Genomic DNA, 22,583 nt, shown 5'->3' with positions numbered 1-22,583 from the left:
AGGAGTGAGAATTTTATCAATTTAATGTTCTTAAAACTTGTTTTGATAAGCAAAACTCACGGCAAAACGTATAAAAAATATTAAAGGAACCATCTGTCAACATTAAACTTGTGAATGCATTATTTCACATTATTTAATGTAGGGGGAGCCATGACCGTCCATCCACTTTCCAATACCCAATAAGACAGACCCTAAACCCAAACACCGTGAAACAAACCTTTAAAACAAATAAAACGGTAAAGATCAAGATCAATGATCAATAGATCTACATAGAACATTTTCAACGTCGCACGCGCATTCAATGTAACGTCTTCGCGCGCCGGATGTTCCGCCATTGCTCGCTCGACCGTTCCAAATTCAAAACGGAGCCGTTTCCGGTGTGACGTCATCGCCGCCATGTTGCCGTCGGCGTCTGCGCCTCTCTGGCTATTGTGGGAAATGGGAGCATGTAAAATTTAGTTTCCCGTAGGAAATTATTTGGAGGATCAATCTGTTTGGTTTTGTTTTTGTGATTTGTAAGTAAATGCTGAGTTGTTTTTTTAATGGTATAATTGATTTTGATTGATTGACGGTTTAATGTTGTGTGTACAGGTTGAAGTAGCTTCCTGAATTGAATTGTAATTAATTAATTAGAGTTGCTGTAAAATGTATACATAACACATTATGTCTTTTACCATTTTTTTCATGATATAAGCTGGTAAACAAGCTGACAGATCACCTGATGGTAAGCAATCGCCGCTGCCCATGGCCACCCGAAACACCAGAAGCGTTAGAAATACGTTGCTGGCCTTTTAGAAGTTAGGAATATAAGGATTGTTGGGGAATCGAAAATTGAGAAGACTGGTAACCACATTCACACAACGCAAGCGTTGTTTCACGTCGGTTTTTTGTGAGACCGTGGTATCACTCCGGTCGTGTCAATTCGTGCCGAAGCATGGCTCTCCCACACTTATCCGTAGTTGTTCTCATTTTTAACAAGATGGACACCGTGAGGAAACTACTTAAAAATGAGAACCTAATTTGTTTTCCGTTTAGTAACGCCATTATTTTCTCCTACTTTTAGATTTAGACAATAAAACTATGAAACTTTCTATTCGAACGAAATGATTGATTGACATTCAAATGTCACCAAGAAATTGGTTTTCAATCATTTATCGAAATGTCGTATTTTAAAGAGATTGGATCATAGTTTATTTTCATTTAAACGATAGTGGACAGTGATTATTTCCTCTTGCTGTTGAATTTTCGGTTATCCGAGATTGGCTTGTTTGTTACGAAATTGACACCAGTTATATCTGAGCTGAGCTGATCTGAGCTATTATTACCAGGGTTTTAGCTCGAACAGCAGGAGTAGGAACGAGTTGGTTTTTAGTCAATAAAAGTCTGTCACTGCCTATCTCGCTTCACCTAAGATGGGAGAAGTCATTGGATGATCTTCTCCCCAAAAAAAAGTTATATTTAAACTGTAATATTATGAGTTTTTTTTTGTATACATGTATTGTATCCTCGAGGGTGTAGACAGAAGTACACGCTATAAAATGTAATACAGATACACTACATTGGCTATTGCTTGGTGTATACCAAGCACAATTCCAAACTCCTTCTTTTACTACGAAATTTTGAAAAAACGAATAAAACCCCAATAATACTTTACCCAACCAACACGATAATATCAATAAATCGAACACCAAAAATGACGTAACAATTATAATAATAAATAAATAAACGGTAGAAAATTTTCCAGTAAGCCGTGTCGAATGGCTACCTTCTGTTGTACTAAACTTGACCTCACCTCACTATGAAGGTTATTAACTAAATTAAGAAGGCACTGGCAACTGATGATCTGTGTCTTTATAATTCAAGGTATTTCAATCTTATTTCAGAATTTAATTAGACTGTATTATCGCAGTGGCTGGGTGACCGACTGCTGTGCTGTGTCACGGGTACAATTTCTGCTTCAAACAATAATATTATAAGTTTGTTAATAGAAAGAGATTTAATGTTCTAAATGTTGCTTCTACACCATTTTTTTTGAGGGGTAAAATAACTTCTCCTGCCTTTGACGAGGTGAGAGTGAGTATCAGACTGTTACTGACTAAAAACCACCCGTTGTTACTCCTGCTCTTTGAACCGGAGCCTTAGTAACCCGCTAGGTAGTCCGCAGCTCCGGATCGAGCATCAGCCCTACTGGACCCCATCGGTGGGGGTCTGATGGCTTTATGAAGCGCGCACGGAACGCGAAGCAACGTGCTCTACACTACTGTGCTATGATGATTGATCAGAAATCGGAGATTCAAAAAGTTCAGATATATCAGAGAACGCAGTGCAAAAAGTTCATGTTTATCAGAGAGCGTTGTTGCTCGGTCTCTTTCAAATATGTAGTCTCTTACACGGCTCTTAACCCATGTGAAGAGTAGAGGTAGTAAGTAGAAGGTAGGAAGTAGATAGGTAATGTATATTTTATTCTCCAGCCGGGCCAGTGTAAATGTCTGCTTAAAATGAACATGAACGATGACAAAAAATAGACTCGCAAGTTTTAGCTCTTTCGGATTATAAAAAGCGTGATGTTTACGTCTATCTAAACTTTACAGAACTGAAGTAATTGATCGAATTATTACATTAAAAGTCGTGATTAAAGTTACCTAACATTTTGATACGGTGGATCGAAGTCAATTGACAACTGAATAAAGTGTCTTATTTAAAAGAGATTAAAGTTTATAATTGATTAATCAAGCTAAGTTGTTCATTTTCGGTAGAAATGAGTCAGTTTTATTTCAATGTAATTGAAATTCAATTGTTTTCTTTTATTCTTTTTCCTTTATTATCCATTAATGGAGACAGTTTCTCGATATAAATAAAACTACTACGATTTTGGATCACAAGCGTCTATTTAGGCTACAACAAAATGGCTGGGTGTTAATCAGTTTTTTGCCAAATTTTACATTCTTTAAAGTTTAACTAGATTCTTAAGAGAAATGCGGACTACCTAGCGTGGTTACCAGGGATTAGAAGTAGGAACGGGATGGTTTTTAGTCAGTAAAAGTTTGATACTCCCTCTCGCCTCGCCCAAGGCGGGAGAAGTCATTGGATTATTTATCCCCACTCAAAAAAAAAAACATCGAATAAACATCTCCATAGTGACTAATTTTCAAGTTATCATTGACAACTGTAATTATTAGCTAATCGTTTGATGGTTATAATGTCATGATGTCAAACAGATAAAGGTTATAAATTCTGTAGTTTCTACAAACAAAGGCAGATTTCAATGATATCCTAAATAACAAAAAGAAACCATTGCTTAACCAAAGAACCATGGATTTACACTGTTACAAATCAACACAATATTTTTATTATACTAAACACAAACCTAACAATTTCAGGGCACACTTACGCAAACAATAAGGTTGTAACCTTGTCGATATCGACAAAAAATCATTAGTCAACCGACCTCCGTAGTTTTTGTCGATAAACCAGGGATGTTCTCTGATGGTCATATTTTTTATCGATACTACCTATTAGGGTCACTAAATTGTGATTTTTAGAGTAGAGTAAAACCTTGACTTGATTGGGCTTAGCCTAGTTTGTGTTATTGTGTCATTATTACAAGCTTAAGTTTTGGTGTTACTGTAGGCTCGATACTTATTAAAAACATTAATATTTATTACTTTATTTAAGACATCAGGAACTTTGCTTTGCCTAAGAATTTTTGCTGTGCATATTTCTTAATTGTTTCTTATATAAGTACCTTAACAATAACAAACCCTACAAAAAAAGAACTAGCGAAATCGGTTCAGTTGTTCTTGAGATATGCGCTTAGCAACACATTCTTTGATTCATTTTTATATTATAGAATTAATAAACATTTGTCTTAAATGAAGATGGTAAAAAAATATTTTAATTTTCAATATTCCTTACAATACAAATGCAGACTGTAACTACTACTTTAAAATTTTATCAATAAAACGTACAGGTCCTACCTGTACCTGTCTCGATTTAACTAAGACTCATTTTGTTAAGTAATCAATAAGGAACTAATCATTAGGTTGTCGATTTCCTCACTCTAAGAAATGAACTTCCTTATTTTAAGAACTTATTGGTAAAAGAAAAAAATATAATTATTGACTAAACTTGATCTATCACACTCTTAAGCAAAAATTTCTCTATAAAGCCATCACTCGCTAACATAATCCCAAAATTTCCAAAAATGCACCTTAACCCCATCATAAAAAAGTACAGTTTAAAATAACAGAAACGTCAATATCCTCTAGTTAACCCGTCTTCACCGGTCCGTGGTCCAGTGGTCCCACGTGGTGAATGCTTCAGTGGAGCATACAGGATGCCTGCTTGTTTCGCTCAATGACTGCTCAATTGCTCATTCCTTCAAATTCGCTTTTACAGAAAAAATACAACTGTTAAATGCCGTCAATGATCTAGGTGGTCAAGAATCTGAAGACTGGCATATAAGGACAGAATCTTTAATCAGAAAGTAACTAAACCTTAAGTATAGCATTATAAACATGATTAACTAAATACCTCAAGAAAAGCAGTTAAGATAGACTATAACAAAAAGAAAATACAGTGGATGATAGGATAAAGAATATATAATAAGACACTCCACCTAACATCCAGCTAACAGGCTCCTAACCTCACTTTGAAAACACATACCAGATGTGAACATCAAAAGACTATGCTGAAAGTCCTCTATGAGTGATCTAAGGACCTTCATGACAGTTTTCCAAACTCTCCAATTCCACAAATAGCACATACCAAAGTAAAAATCATTGAAGGGTGCCAAACTTGAAGTATGACGTTGAAGCCGCCATGTTTGGTCGAGTGGACCCACGTGGGCTGTGGTTCAGTGGAGCATGGACACGCAGGATGCTTGTTTGATTCGCACAATGACTGCTCATACTGTTTTGTGTGCCTATTTCTGGTAAAAACTGTATTGTGTATCGAAATAACTGATTCTGAGTAAGTTGTTATTTATTTCTGTGACAGTCTTTTTTCCTTTCCAATATAAGGAAAGTGGTCTCATGGTCTTTTCTGATGGTGGAATGGAACAGTTCTATGTGGTATGAACGTTATGGATCCATTTGAACAATTTTACTGCAATTACACCAGTAACTAAAGAGATTGGCAATTGTGTGGCAACTGAAACAGATCTAGTATTCTCAGAGTATGTGTGGATGTGGATTCATGGGTCAAATTATTTGGTAAAACCAAAATTCCATTTAAACCTTCCCCCCACAAAAAAAAACTATCTACCATGAGATACTTTTTCCCAACTTTAAACCAAAAGACAAAGGCTAATAAAAATCTATTCAAATGACTTCAGGAGTTCCTCAATGCTCGCCATCTTTGGTCCAATGGATCCACGTGGGGCATGCTCCGCGAAGCACATACGGGACGGCTTGTTTCGCTCAGTGGCTGCACCTCAGGGTCTCGCAGGTAGCGGTCTGCTGTGCTGGCTCACAACGGTAGTAAAAGTCAACGGACCACTTGGACGTGAAGAGATGCTTATTTTCAGTGATCTTTTGTGTTTAACCGAAGTTTTTTTGGTGCTTCAGCTTTTTTATGGTGTTAGGTATCACGCGGTTGTTACGTGTTTGAGATTAGTATCGTTAGCTTCGTGGATTAGAAGTGTTAACTGGGTTCAAAGCTGGCTTTTGTAGTGCTGTTTTTGGTAGCTTATTTCCTTGTCGAATTTCTAGGGAATCCCCAATAATTAAAAAGAGAAACTTCATCGGTGACGTGTTATTATCATCTCTTCTTTTCATTACATTGGATGAAGTATGTTTAAGTGTGATAGATTTATCATTATCATTATCACCATCATTACTCCCATATCCATCATCCTCACTTCTATCTACTCCTACCACTACACCATCCCCATCACCACCCACCTCAACCCCACCACCCACACCGCAATCACCACAACAAACAACGATTAACTTACACATGACTTACAAGTCAACAATCTCTTTAATCGGTTCAGTAAAAACGCGATACATTGACTGAGTACCACCGGAGCGTCACCAGCTCGAGCCAGGACCACTGGTGTGCAGTCAACGAGACTCGCGTCATCAGCACTGATGATGTCATCAGCCTTGCATGAATGAGTTCATGTGGGACAGTTTTTTTTTTAGATACTGATTCGGTTATTGTACTGTTTGTTGAGAACGGTATTTGTTGGGTTTAAGTGATTCGGTTGGTTCTTTTTGATTTGTATTTTTGTGTTTTGTAAGCGTTTGGTTGGTGATGCTATTTGTTATTTGGTTGTGTAAGGATTTCATGTCTGGTCAATCAATTTCTGCGTGTTTTGCATATTAAGAAAAATATCATATAGCAACTTTTCATTTCTCCTTTTCTTTTTTTCTTTATCTAAAACTAGACTAGGTATTTGACCGCGATCTCACCTGATGGTAAGTGACGATGTGATCGAAGACGGAAGATGCCCAGCTAGAAATATTTCCTCCTATCATTTCTTCCTTTTTCTTTCCTATCATTCGTCACACAATCTTCCCACCTTCTCTTTGACCATCCTCTTCATTTTCATCCAACTTTATTAACTCAATATATCCAGAAACATTGTCTTCTCTCTCTATAACTCCATTACACCCATAAAACATTCCATTCAAAGCAGAGTTATTAACATATTGATGACGTAACGTTCCTGGCGCAACCCGAAGTAGGGTGTGCGCGCACCGAATCGCCGGTCACCGCTGAATGTGGCGGAATGTGACTATCATCACTTTTACGTGGAAAATTTTACATTTACATGTTTTTAATGCAGTCATGTAGTGACATTCCCACACAAACTGTTTATTTAATTTTTATTTATTTAATTTATATGTGCCCCTTGATATAGATTGGGGTCTAAATGTAGATGTCTTGGTCTAATTGTGGACTATATAGAAAGGTCATAACATGTTCATTGCTACAACTGATGAGCTAGGGCTCCAGATCACATTAAATGAGTATTAATATTATAAAATATATAACCGATAAGAAGTAGGAATCATATGTGTTATTCATCATTTCTATATCATCAGATTTCTGCATCTGCAGCCGTTTTATAACTTTTGCATTTATAATATTAGTAAGATGATTGGGAGACAGCAATATATACATCTATCCTTGTCTAACCTTTTGATAAATAAAATACTTAAACTAAAATGTTCTGTCATCATACCAGTAAAGATATCTTCAAGGCACATTATCTTCACGCTTCTATCACATCTTTAGCATCAGCAGCTTCTTCTTCTCAATCGTACACTCTTGGCAGAGTGGTCGTGGTTGCATTGATGATATTAGGAGGTTACGTCGTCGGTCTTCTCAGCATCAATTGCCTTCCTGGCAATGGTTCAGCATCAGCAGCTAAACTACCAGTAACAATAACTGCTAAAACAGCTGTTTATTTCAGACAGGATGGGTAGCAACAGTGGAAGTCAAGTTCAGGTTTGTTCGGCAACGCATGGGTGGTGATGCTGAACTATTCGGTATGGGTGACGTATCAACTCAATGAGTATATTTTTATATAGCTATGCGGTTAACTAACAGACGGATCAGCTGATGGTAAGCTAGAGGATCAGCTGATGGTAAGCTAATAAGCGATGCTGGCTTTAGAAGGAGGATTGGGCCTTTATTAACCTCACTCATGCGTTGTCTCAAGCGGGTTATCTGGCCTGACTTTTATTTTGAGTTATATTTGAATTTCATGTAATGCGACTATATTATAAATGGCTGACTCAATTTCAGATAACACATAACATCTCCTTACTACTATTAATTTCTAAAGGAGGAGATATAAGCATGTGCCATAATGTGCACCTCTGCTTACCCCTTCGGGAATTAAAGGCGTGACAATTAATAATTAATTAATATAGAAGACTCATCCTTGAAGTAATGGGCTTTAAATAACAATTAAATAATTAATTAGGTAACTTGTATAAAAAAATTAAACACACCAAGAAGGTTTTTGTCAATAAGCTTTGGTAATTAGATCAAATTGAATTAATTTGTTTTTTTTTATTAAGAAAATGAGTTGAAGCAACATTTTTAAATATATCGGTATGCTTAGGTAGGGCATTTGTAAAATGACAAGGATTACATGGATTGCTTCGTTAGTTAAGTGATAACTTTTATGGGTATTGAATTTATACAGTTTTGATATATATTTTTTTTATATATGATTGGTCGTTTCTTTTTACATTTGACCACTATCTTGCCTGAGTTCCATTTTGTATTTAGGCAGAGTATTAGAAAATTCTCCCGTTTTCAAAATCATTACTTACAAATGAAACCAACATTAAAAAAGATTTTCCCCGAATACTGAACTTTATAATTCGAAAACTTATAAACTAAAAATCATTACAATTAAGATTTAGATTACTTCAACAAATTAAACCTTATCGCAGAATATATCAATAACTCAAGTATAAAACGATCCAATGAATGTAAACAACTAGTTACCAATATCTGCTTGCCGTCGGCGCAGGCGCCGGTCACCGATCATTTTAGAAAGTGCTACCGTCCATTGTACTTTTTGCCGTCTTTTTTTACAACTTTTAGTTGAAAAAAAAAACTTGTCGAAAGGTGCTACTGTCACTCGGTACTCAATCGAAGAAATGATAGATTATTATCTATATATGTTTATGTATATTATATTGTATGTATATACAAAATATCAATTTTGCTAGTTGTGTCTAGAAATGCATACATTATGTGTGTAAGGAAATAGTAGTAGTATATGTTATATGTGTTTCTTTCATTAGATGGTAAATATCCCGTTTTAAATTCTAATGATAGTTCTAGTGACCATGTCAGTTTAACAACTTATATATGTGTTTCTTGTTCATTACTTTCGAAGAACAATAACTAAGTTTTTAAAATATACTTGTGGTGTATGCTTAGTTTATTTGTCATTGTCAAAATATTGTCATATTATTGTCAGTCACAAGGCGTTCACTGCTAAACATCAGCTTCTACGGATAATTAAAAAAACTGAACAAAAAATCTTTACTCTGCAAAGTAAAGCCTTAGCACTTAATTACTTTTCTCAAAATAGCACAAGACAAATAAAAACCTTAAATTATACTATCTACAATTGTATCACTAAAAACTTGGAAAAAGTAAATATCTTTTATATGAACATTTCTTTTCTAAATCGAGTGCGCACTTAAAATTTTTTAGCCAAGTCAAATGTCAGTATTCTTCTATGTAAGTGTAAAGATGTATTTCAAAGCTTTCTACTGCTTTTTGCCATATTTTTATGTACATAAATTCCAGGTTGTTGCAAATTCTTTCTTGGATAGCTCTTGAATTTGTAAAGTCTTTAGTACTTCTGATACTTCTTTAGTAACTGTAGGAACTAAACATGGAGGCTTTTGTTTAAGAAAATCTATATTAACATATATTTTAGAACAACCGGTTAGCTTTTCAACCATACATATGTATAGACAGACATGTATATTATGTCTAGTCTCCCATGTAGGCAGAGACTGAGGACCGACAATTGCTGGGTTTCTTACATACCAAAACACGCTTTTTTGAAATTGGTCACATACAGTCATCATCAACAGTCAACTTTTCATGCATGCTCGTCAGTAAAGGATACTTTTAATTTTGCTCTTCATTGATATATTTCACCCACTTAATTCAAATCCATTTTCGACTATTAAAAGCAACACAATGTCCTTAAACCTTTATGTTCAAATTACGCAGAAATTGTTAAAAATTATCAAATTTCCGTAAGTTTAAAAGAACGTTTTTGCTTTTAACAAACAATTATGAGTAGCCAGCATACCAGTAAGCTATGGGAACGACACGTAACTTGAAACAAAGAGGCTTAACCTAGAACCTGTGACAATGGCTCCCACACTTGAAATATAAGAATATAAACATGTTTTCACTTGCTTACTTATGTAAGATTACCATTAGTTTGGTGGTCAGTCAATTTTTGTGCGTTTTGGATGATGGGAAATATGTAAAAAGTGTGTATTGATGTATACAAGTTGGGTACAAAATTTTGCTTATATCAAAGAGCCTATATTGTAAAGGATCTCATCTATGCCTATTCGGTTTTGTAGTTTTAATGTAAAAGACCCTAGACCAATCTCAACGAACTTGAAATACAAGAGAGAGACATCTTGCTCGATCTGAGAATCAAGATGTCAGAACTGAAGAAAGGTATTTTAATTGAATTTGTATTGAGAACCTGTTTGAAAAGGAGTAAACCTATGGAGTTTCTTGCTCGTTCTTCTCCATAGAAATCACTTTAGAACGGGCAAATACCTTCCCTAGAGGACTGACCAACAGTCAGACAATTTTAATATTAGTTTTGACGTTCAAAAGTGCCTTCCTAGTCTAATTTAAAAAAACGATTTTGACTTAAACTTTAACTTTGGAAGTGTACCATTTTTAGTCTGCCATCCATACAACCAAACTTCTATTTAGTATTCAATTGCAATTTCTCATTGAATTCGAACCTTAGATAGAATCAGAATTTAAACTTGAGATTATACGTCCAACTCATCAATAACTTAAAGTAAGACTCTGTACCTTATTAGGTATTTTAAATGATGGAAAACTCATATTTTTTTCTAGAACATTCTGCAACAAAGCAACAAACATTTTGTGCAACAAAACGTTCGCCGTCGGGTAAAAAAGTGTTATGAAGTTTACGTAAACCATTGCACTAACGTTACCTAAGACAGAAATGTATTTTAAAAAGATTGATAAATTAAATATTGTCATTTGTATGATTATCTTCGGATCTAAATTCAATCTTATTACTTTTCCGTTACTATTTAATTTTGCACGGCGATCGTGATTGAAATGTCCGGCAGACGTTGCAGATTGGTAAGACACTAGAAAAACTAAAATATTTAGCAAAAATGTCGCTTTTGATTAAATATGTCGCCATAAGGTTGCAAAAGGTAGATCAATGAATAATGATTCTTTGAAAAGTACTGGTAAATTCAGTCACGAGGAAGATTTAAAGTCATTCAAATTAGAAAAAGGAAAAGAAACAAAAGATAATCTGCCGTACTCAGACTCATTTAATGGCTACTTAACCCAGTCCTTAGCAACTGTTTTCCATCCAAAATCGTTACTAAGGAATAGTTTAAGTAATCATTAAATGACTCTGAGTACAGCAGAAAGTCTTCAAGTTATAACTTGTTCCATGCAATGTAGGGGCTGAAGCAAGGTGAAGGAATGACCATTGATCCACCATAAGCTCAATTCGGATTGTCACTTTCAGGCTTAAAGTATTTTTAGTAACAGGGATTTCTCACGATGACTTTAGATTCTTAAATTGCATTCGTTGCTTAGATTAGCAATAACATTACAACTTACAAAGGGCTCTAAAGTTCGAAATATTTTCCCGAAAATTGTAACCTCCTGTACATATCTGCCAAAGACCATTTTACCTTTTTAAAAACCATTATAATTTTGTAAAGGTAAGTTGTAGTACTTGTAAACCTCTTTAAGTAAATTCTTCATTCAAAACCTTTTTGTTGCTCAGCTTACACCCAAAATAAATTACTGGTTTATGTCTAATATATTCATTGCTTTATCAATGTGTAATACTAATAAGCATGGGTTTTAAGTACGTCAAGTTCAGTAAAATTGTCAACTATTTTATTTTTAACCGACTTCCCCAAAAAGGGAGGAGGTTCTCAACTCTGCCGGAATGTTTTCCTTTCATTCTTATAAGAAGAGTTTTCTTTTCCAAAATTTCCTTTCAATATGAAATGTTTTCACACATTGTAAATAGCGTAAGTTTCATATCTTAACTGTAACAATTCTGCTTACTCCTCAAACGAAAGAAACTGAAGCTTGAATATAATGACTTTCAAGATCAAAAACCTTGAGTTTCGGCGATGAATCAGACGTATCTTTGTGACTTATAAGAATCTTATAACTCAGATATTTAAAACACAATTTACTTTAATTCAAGTAAGTTTTCAGCTGTAAAATGAGGTTCATAAGGCTTAAGACTAACGCTGAAATCATATCTTGCATTAAATTTTACATAAAACGTTTCAGTTTTTCATAATTTAAAGGTTTTCAACTGAACAATTTCATACGTTTCATGGCGTACAAGAAGTAGAGTTACAAAGCGTCATTGGTCATATAACCTGATATTTAGCTATACACACAAAAACGCTGGATATTATTGACATATTCTAGTAGAAGCACTAAAAAAAACCTTTCATAACAAGTAAAAAACCGAACGGAATTCAGTAACAATAAAAAAAAACGTACCTGCATTGGAAAAACAGTCGAACCAGATTCACGTAACGAAACCAGCTTTTTCCAGATTAGACAAAAGAAAAAGGAAAATAGAAAAATTTAAATTAAAAATTTATTTGCGTACAAAAAACTATCTTGTTTAAAACCAAACTTTCTAACACTCGTGTTCCACAGGCACTCACAAGCACTGTTCTTTACGCTGTAAGCGTCCGCACGTCCGTTCACGGCGGCGGCCACGACTCAAATGCGATTGAGTGGAACATAAGCGACTCCGGCGCAGCGACTCGCGACTAGTCTGCGCACGCACACATATGTTAATACAGCCTTATGTAAGCCGTCCTTATGTAAAACGTTGGTATATTATTTGGAGGACGGAAAACTGCTATTACTGTGGATTTTCGTAGCTTTGTCATCAGCCATTACTAATATAATAGTCTATGTTTTAAGGATGTTCGTGTGTGTATTTATCCTCACGAATGTTTTCCTGTGTGAGTACTGAATACGTTGAAGAAGGCTTTTATCGTGTAGCTACTTGATTTAAATTGATTGATAAATAGGTAACTGGACAGGTCGTGATGGATAATCTACCTTATTGGTAAAGGTGTAAAGTTTAATTTAGAATTTGTGTTGGTTGAATGTTGTTGGTACTAGGTATTAGTAATGGATGAAAAGACTTTCATTGATATTGGTTAAGATGTCGATGTCCTAAGAATTATACTACAAGCCCTATTACTAGTACATTAAAGGCCAAAATCCTCTATAAAAGGAAAATTTGCTTTGTCAGACCAGAGGTTCGAATTTAAAACCTGCTTTACAGTAGTGCTAAACCACCACTAAACTAACTAACAAGATAGTTAAGCAAATGCAACTTTAACTTAATTTATTATTCGCGTTGCTAATTTTAGTTGTTGGTTCGTTTTTTCTTTATTTCTGTCTGTCTGTCTGCTCGAATAATTTATGCTCTTTAACTATTTCTGTAACAACTTGACTATAAATTGTGTTGGATTTTTGTTAGTACGCGAGTCTTCCTTGAAGGTGAGCAGAGTTACTCATATTATACTATTCATAACTTATGTTAAGAGTATCATGCCATAGAAAGTTAGCCTATTGCCATACACTTGGCACAATTTTAGACTCATTGACATTAGTGAGATATTTTCTACTAGCCCCAATAATAAATTAATTATTAACCCGAGAATCCCACACAAAATCCCTTATTCATCGCTGTTGACGATGATTTTAACAGCAGCCAACCCGAGACCTTTTGCTCTAGTAAGTTTTTTCATGGTATAAGCCGGTAAACGGGCAAACGAATCACCTGATGGTAAGCAATCACTGCCGCCCATGGACACCCGATACACAAGTGCGTGTCCGGCCTTTTGGGGGTTAGGAATTTAAGGGTTGTTGGGGAATCGGGGTTTAGGAAGATTGGGAAGGGGGTAGTTGGGCCTCCGGTAACCTTACTCACACAACGAAACACAACGCAACTACTCGACTAACGGGTCAAACAGTCCGTTGTAACTTCTGCTAGTACCTTCTGGAAAATAAGCGTGATAATAATTATGTAAGGTCGTACTAAACTCATTAATTAATTTGTGCTTTATGGTCAACGTCCAGTTTTAATGAAGTTTTTCATGAAAAATTTAATTCATCACAAAAAGAGCCGTTCCAAGTTATTTCAAGCGTGCCATTAGCCTTCTAACATTAAAGTTATAATTGTTTTAATTAAGTTTAAACTAAGTTACGGTATAAAATAATAGTGTTTTTGTTAGTTATGGTAGGTAAATAAATGGTGTTTATTGTAATCTTACTGTCTTTGAATTAATTTGAAGTTTTTTTAATTATCAATAACAAATTATAGTTTGAAAAATCCCTGAAAATTTACAATATAGTTTTGAAGCTTTTAGAAAATTTCGTTTATTACGTTCATAATATTTTTCTTTCGCTGGGGGAACATCGTACAGTACAATGTCTTCTCCCACCTTGGGTGAAGGGAGAGGGAGAGTCAGACTCTTACTGACTAAAACCACCCCGTTCCTGCTCCTGTTCTTTAAACCGAAGCCCCGGTGACCGACTAGGTGGTCCGCAGTGCCGACCGAGCATCAGCTCTACTGGGCTACATCTGTGGTGGAGCCCCTAGCTATTTTATTACGGTCAGAACTTATAGACACCATCAACTGAATTTAAACCTATCACATTGGAATCTTAGTTATTCAAAAACACATCAAAACATAAAAAAAAACAAATTTTCGTCCAATTAGGAAGTCGAACCACCGAATTTCGAACAGTGCAACTGTAAAGTATTAAATTAACAAGATGTATTAGAAAAAATCAATAAAACAAAGTCCAGTTTGAAAATTATGACGTCTAATAATTGTGTGTACTTGGGTAGTAAAAGTTTCCTTGCATTAGACTTCAACGCGCGCGCTACTTTCTCGTCGAAAGTAAGGGAAAATATTGAACCACTTTAAAACTACTTTTCAGTATGAAAATTGTATTGTATTGGTGTTACAATCCCATAATTAAATTCAACGAATTTTAATTTCGAAAGAAAATTCATTGTTTATAAAAAATCCCTTTTTTATTACCTATTGATAGAGATCGTGGCCAGGCATATAACGCGGAGAGAGGATGCAGGTCATTGGAGGAGGCCCATATTCAGCAGTGGACGTCTTGTAACTGATATGATGATAGAGATCAAATCTAGAACTGCTTCATAGGTCGATTAGATGCAAACACGACTGCCGGGCGATAGGTCTCGTGTACGATTCCCGCGTCGGGCAAAGTACTGCTTGACATTATTCTGATTACAAAAATTTCTCAGTAATTGTCAGTCAGTCAGTCTGGAATTGTGGGACATGACAATAGGCTCACCCACTATTACATAGGACTTATAACACAAATAGTGAGAAGTGGGTGTAAATTGTACAGTGGCATTACATGCCGTAATGTGCACCTCTGCATACTCCTTAGGAGATAAAAGGCGTGGCAATACATAATGAGTTTAGAACTACATATAGAGAATAGAATCAGGCGTTACTTTGCGGAAATTACTTCACTAACAATAAGATCACTTACTTGGTTTTAATTCCGCCGTAGACTGCCCACAGTTAGTTTCTGTTAATCTAAGACTATGCATGCTACACTTTGGAACGAGCACCTAGCTTCACTGACAGACAGACTGACGGAGAATTCAATTTGACTTTTCAAAAGTGCCTAATTAAGGATTCATTGAAATAAATGCTTTGACTGTGACAATCTAGATACATTTCTAGACTTGAACTTTAAGAATCAAAACTTCCAATAATACTTTTATGAATACTCTACACAAACTACAACCAGAATACAACATTTGTCAAGCAACAGGTTGTATTAATACTTCCTTTTTCTATTCCGAAGGTTGTATCCACGTGCCACGATACAAAGATTGGTATCGCGTGTAATTAGAGACAGGTGCCGATTTTGAACCCTCTTTCAACCCTCTGTAGAGGGGGTGAGGTAAGTATGAGGTGAGGGGTGAAACAGCTGATGTTCAACAATTTTTGGTTTTTGAATTTTGGTATTGTGATAATGAGTGTTGCTTTGAGTAGTGTTGGGTTTCTTGAGTTGATGTTGTAGCTTTAAATTGAAATTATCAGGAAAGTTTGAAGAAATTTCTTTTTATATCACGCATTTAGTTAACTTTACGTTCTTATAAAATAGAAAAAGATTGGGGAAAAATTTAAAATAAGGTAAAGGTACAAGTTGGTCACCCAGTTTTCATTTGTAATTTTTGAGACAGATGTTATATTACCAAAAATGGGAATTAAACCCAGGGTACATGCTGTCACTAGATGACTTATTGGATGACTTTCCTCCTTAAAAAAAGAAAAAAGGGCATAATAGTAAGCTGACTTTACAGAGAAACTCGTAGCATTTTTTTTTTTCAAATGGTTTCACTATAATTACACTTCTGCCTAGCCTTTGTGGAAAAAACAGTTTTAACGATAAGTTTATACCAGACTACTCGACTACGCAAAACACCCCAAAAGGAATACAAGTTTTCAGAAAAAGATTAAAACCACTAACCCACCTTTTTTTAAAATCCGGTTAATTAATATTACGTGATTAACTAAGAATTGAGATAACCCATTCCGTTTAACTTAAACTCCAATATTGCACCATCATTAGTAATTACACTACACAAAAAGTGTACGAGACAGGTGGAAATATCGTTGTCTCTTTCTAACACATAGAAGTGTATATGCTGCTATCTCTTTCTCCGAAAGACTGTGCTGATGGACGAACTGTAACGGACGATTGTCGTAACTGACTTTTGTTTGGCTGTGGTTGTCAAAGTTTTGGTGAAAATTTTAATTGAAATGTTTAATATTAAAGTCTTGAGCAAACCCAATTGCTTATGCTTAGTTTTAGGAACGGGGTGGTTTTTTATCAATAAGATGCTGACACATAATGTCGCTTCGCCCAAGGTGGGAGAAGTCCTAGGATGATCTTCCCTCCTTAACAAAAATACTAGGTGTTACTCTGTGTAAGAAGAATTTGTTCAACCATAAGGCACTTAAAAAACGTGAAAGTTTGTTTGATCTTTATCCGCCCATCACGTTGAAACTATTGAACAAATTTTGGTGAACGCTAGTACACAGACTAGTTATGAGCTGACTTAAGTGAGAGCACTTTTTACCTAAAATATTACACACACATAAAATATTACATACATATATTTTGCACAAAACCAAATACACTCACATTATAACTGTAATTACACTTCTCATTATTACTGTCTACCCAAAAAAAGTTTGAGCACCGCTGCCCCCTAACAAAGAGGTGCGCCGGCGCACGCGCGGTAGTTTTACTAACTCCATCTGAACATTAAGTAGAACACCAGTTTTTATTAGAGATTCTGAGAAACAACATAATAATGTACAATTACAGTCAAAAATATGTGGACAATCTATTTATGTTATAATAATATGCAAAGTCAAAGTTACAGCATTTATTTCAATTAATCCTTAATTAGGTATTTCTGAAATGTCAAATTGAATTGTCCGTTAGTCTGTTTGTCAGTGAAGCAAAGTGTTCGTTCCAAACTATGTGTAGCTTCGAATGGAGAAGAACGAGCAAGAAATTTCGTCTTCAAACTATAAACAAAAAATAGGTGAATTAATAAGATCAATGACCAGATAATTTTTATTGACATAATAATATGGTAGAGGTAAAGCTGAAGATTTCTAGCGTCCTGTTTTTTATGTGGAGGGAAATTTATCCAGGCAAGTTTCTACTCCTGCATTTTGAGCCGGAGCTAGGTAGTCCACAGCTCCGGATAGCATATTGTGTCATACGTCAGATAGGTAACTTTACAACACGTCCATTTACTTATTAACTAGATTTTGAATTTCAGGGTTCATGTTTTTGCCAATGGTTGTCTTAAAAAACCTTCAATTTTCAGGACAATAAGTTCCATTAACGCTTAAACAAATGAAAATAAACTCATAACTGTATTCACTTACCAAACATGGGCCACGCCGTGTATAGTGTACACATAATTTTGCATGAAACTGTAGAAAGAACGGAACTTCACTGCATACCAGTTTTGAGCAGTTTTACAAAACTTTTTAGACGTAATTTAGATCTCGTTTTTTTCTAGTGTTTTGTTTGAAAATCTATCAATAGTTATAATAGTAAGAAAAAATATAAAGATATAGGTCAACAATAATAATTGAGAGTTCCAAGTAAGAATGACAAAAAGATTAAGTGCGGGAGAGTCATGCTTCGGCACGAATGGGCCGGCTCGACCGGAATGATACCACGGCCTCACCGAAAACCAACGTGAAACAACGCTTGCGTTGTTGTGTTCTTCCCAATCTTCCCAATCCCCGATTCCCCAACAACCCTTAAATTCCTTACCCCCAAAAGGCCGGCAACGCACTTGTAACGCCTCTGGTGTTTCAAGTGTCCACGGACAGCGGCGATTGCTTACCATCAGGTGATACGTCTGCTCGTTTACAAAAAAGATTATAAGAGATTTGGCAGCGTACAGTCAGTCGCGACATGCAGTCGTGGTGGTCCGGAGGTTTAAGATGCCCGCTTCTCTCTTCTCCTCGCTTCTCTTCTAATGCATGAGGATGCGAGTTCGAAACCTACCAACAGCAATTTCCAATGTGATTTTTTCCGAGTTATATGTACTTTTTAAGATTATTTAGACACCACTCACAAACGGTGAAGGAAATTGCCAAACCTCATTAAGCAAGCATGGTAATGGATGCTAAAACCTTCTCCAGCTGTAAAAAAACCTTTGGTCGGCAGTGGCCACTGAATAGGCTATTGATATGATGATGTTCGTGTAAAAGTCGATCGGTCGGAATTGCATGCAAGAGTAAGCCCCTGTACCTCTATCATAAGTTTGAAGCAAAACAAGTCAAATAGTATTTTTTGATAGTCGCTGTATGTCGCTGTATGGTTACATATACAAATACATACATATACAAATTGTAGTTCCACAGATGACCGTTGGAAGTGTTGTATTTGTATGAAACACAACAAAGACGTTATTTCACGTCGGTTTTCTGTGAGGCCGTGTTATCACTCCAGTCGAGTCAGCCCATTCGTGCCGAAGCATGGCACTCCCACACTTCTATGATACTTAACATCTATGAGAACTAACGTAAACTTGTTAATAATAAAGTAGTAATAATACAAGAAGTGGGGACAGGCCGGTAAAGTGAACTTTTTACTTTTTCGTTCAAGAGTGGACAGTGAGGGGAAGACGCGCCACAATTATTGTACTTCCGCCCCAGGAGCGTAGGGATGGGACACAAGTTGGTGATTATTATCTATATCGATAGTTTTGGTTTTGTTATTTGAGTTTGTAAGCTATTATGTTACTGATTATATAACTATAAAATACATACCCTTAAATACTTATAAAATCTTACCATACATTTACTAACAAGACTACAATTAACGTATTTAATAAAAGATAATTTGAATTAAAACTAAAGAAATACTATAAATGAAATATCTAAGCAAAAAAAATTAAAACGTAAAAACTCGATTTAAATTCTTAAATTTACGTAAGCAAGTAAAATAATAACAACAAAATTAATGTGCTCTATGAATTTTAAAATTTATCATTAACTATGTAACCAAAAAACTGAAGGTTACTTTATTTGAGACTTAATTAAACTCTATTTAATGTTTTCATTAGTAATAATTTTAATCATAGCAGACGACTTTATGAGTACTAGGTATAAGATCTAAAATTTAGATAATATGTAAAATTTTAGTTTTGAGGCAACAGCAGGGGAGAATATGACCTATACTATATTATATTGACTACACAATTGGTTTGGCTGGCTGGCAACTGGCTGTGGCGCAACTTGTCGCGGGTTTGATTCCCGCACAGAGTAAGTATTTGTGTGATCCACAGATTGTTGTTTCGGGTCTGGGTGTGATGTGTATCATCAAGAACTTGTATGTTTGTAAACGCACCTAGGATACAGGGGAAAATATAAAATTGTGGCAACGTTTTAAAAAAAGCGAATGTTTGCATGTATGTTTGTTTGTCTGTTACTCCTTCACATCTAAACAGCTAAAGGGATTGAGATGAAATTTGGAACAGGAGCTGATTTTGGCCTGAAAAAATACATAAGCCACATTTTATCCCATGGAAACACGATTTACTAGCAGAAGCGAGAATAAAATAGGAGCAAATTAAAAAAATCTACGCCTAACATACACAATACACACCAAACTCCAACGAAAAACATCGACAAAAATGAACTCCTATTTTACATAACAATTACGTTGAACACAAATAGTGATGCAACGATACTATCGATAGTGGCCCATCACTAGCCCAACCCCGACCGCGCATGCGCTCGAGCGAGACGAAGAAAGTATAACTTGGTATAACCGTCAGCCGCGTAACGGCTAGCAAACGGAATTATAAGTTACAAAGCCCTTTCTGGGGTAAGCAGAGGTCTTGGGTAAAGTAAATGAAGTATGTGTGTAGTTACTAGTTGGCATTTCTAAATAGATTTTTTTCTGATGGTAATTATTTACTTTGCGTGTAAGTTTAAAGCCCTTTAGATTATTACAAGTTAGGAGAAAACAGTATTGGGTTTGATTTTAAAATGATCAACCGGAAAGTAATGCTTTAAGTTCTGTTAATGTACTTTATTTCTTGATCTTTGAAAAATAAAACCTGAAAACTGAAAGTCAAAATTGGTTGTTAGTATAAATTCAGCCATGCTTCGGCACGAATGGGCCGGCTCGGCCGGAGTGATACCACGGCCTCACAGAAAACCGATGTGAAACAACGCTTGCGTTGTGTAAGTGAGGTTAATTCGTCTGCTTACGTATCGCCTGGTGGTAAGTAATCGCCGTCGCCCATGGTCACCCGAAACACCAGAGGCGTTACAAGTGCGTTATCGACTTATTAGTGATTCGGAATTCAAGGGTTGTTGGAGAATTGGTGATTAGGAAGGGGTGTAATAGGGCCTCTAGTAACCTCTCTCCCACAACGAAACACAACACAAGCTTTGTTTCACGTCAGTTTTCTGTGAGGCCGTGGTATCACTCCGGTCTAAATAGCCTATTCGTGCCGAAGCATGGCTCTTCCACACTTATATTTTAACATCTTTAAAAAACTAATTACAAAGGATAATACGTGATTATACTAAGGAAGGACTATATAATTATCTAAACGTTTTTAATCTAAACATGTTTTTATAATATTATTTAAATTCAATGACGTCTTTATATTCTAATTAAAATATTAAAATAATTATTCTGTACATTACTTTTTTGGTACCGTACTTGGGTAGGACTGACGTCATCTAAATAAAAGAAATATATATGAAAATTTTTTTTGAAACTTCATACTACCTCGTTGGTAAAGATAGTGACCGGAATCTTAGTTTTAATCTAACTTATTTTATATAAATAAAAATATATATATTTTAAGTTAAATTTAAATAGGTAAGTATTATTCTTCCTGCTTTTATAAATAGGTACTAATCTTTTTTTTGAGGAGGGGAAATCACCCATTGACTTCTCCCGCCTTCTTGAGCGAAGCAGGAGGGAGTGTCAAATTCTAACTCTTACTGATTAAAAACCACTCCGTTCCTATGCCTAGTTTTTGAGGCGGAGCCCCGGTAACCCGCTAGGCAGTCCGCTGCCTTATACTAATCTTTATTTTGGTTCTTTACTTACTTTTCTTTTGTTCTTTCTCCCATATGAGAATTCATCTCATTATTTTTTTGTGAGTCACAAAACAGTCCACATACCAATTTTTAGCTTTCTATCTTAAAAATTGCAGAATGTTCCATACAAATGTATGGAAAACAATTTTAATAAAATCACGTCCTAAACTTACTACGTTGCAACGTGAAGAAAGGACAAACAAACTTTCCTACTTAAATATTAGTATGAACCTATACTGATAGGTCCATAGAGACTAAAACTGATAGGTATCCATCTCTTCTTTTGTCGTGGATTCATAAAACATGCACAGAAAACGCAGTCAATGTTGACCGACGCTAGTGAATGACGCAGTTAAAACACTTAACCTGAAAATCGAACTTAAAACATTATGTACAAAAATCACACTTGCAACCACTCATCTACCGTACAACGTCTAACTCATCACAAAATACATTAAAAAAAGAAACCCGCTGAAAATCAAAATCATTAATTAACCTCACAACAAGAACCTACCTAAAAATACAATCTCTATAAAGCTAATTATATTTTAAAAAACTAAACAAAATCCGAGCAATAAAAAGCAATCATTTCTAGAGATTAGAACGACGCGACGTACCTACATACATACATATAAACACTCAGACTGTAGGTATGTTCAACGGAACCAGTAATGTACCAACTATAATTACATACTTCACGATAGAGCAGGACAGACATACAAATCACTGAAGGCAAAAAGAGACAGCATCAGTCATCTGTTATGTGTCGTAAACTTGCGCACGCGCCGGGTTTTTATTTCACTCACACACGCTCACATACTCACACATTGTGGTTTACATGTGTGCGTGCATGTATGTTAACGGAAACTTCTAGTGATTCTGATTTATATACGACTTGACAATTTATATGGAGGAAGGTTTTAATCTGTAATTGCTTGGTGGCAGCCATTTTTAAATTGCTTTTTGAGATTTAAAAAAGGCATATAGGTATATGAAATAGAAATGATGACGGGGTATGAAAATTAAAAATCTATTTAGTCCGTCAGTTAGAGTTAATGACAAAATATTAGACACGTATTTTTTATTTCGTCATACTTATAAGATAACAATACTTAGATAGCA

General features: G+C 35.4%; 1 protein-coding gene across 5 annotated transcripts in view; it reads right to left on the bottom strand.

The window, feature by feature from the left end:
- Positions 1 to 12,513, bottom strand: part of LOC118280740 (paired box protein Pax-5) — a 97,290-nt gene extending 84,777 nt beyond the window's left edge. For all 5 annotated transcript variants that reach the window (XM_035601091.2, XM_035601093.2, XM_035601092.2 and 2 more), the window contains exon 1: positions 12,271 to 12,513. The gene's annotated coding sequence lies outside the window, so the exon portion shown is untranslated. The remainder of the gene's footprint in view (positions 1 to 12,270) is intronic.
- Positions 12,514 to 22,583: the final 10,070 nt, after the last annotated feature.

The sequence above is a fragment of the Spodoptera frugiperda genome, chromosome 16 (assembly GCF_023101765.2).
Source record: "Spodoptera frugiperda isolate SF20-4 chromosome 16, AGI-APGP_CSIRO_Sfru_2.0, whole genome shotgun sequence".
NCBI lineage: Eukaryota > Metazoa > Arthropoda > Insecta > Lepidoptera > Noctuidae > Spodoptera > Spodoptera frugiperda.
The sequence above is the reverse complement of the archived record's forward strand: the minus strand, read 5'-3'. Positions and strand labels throughout refer to the sequence as shown.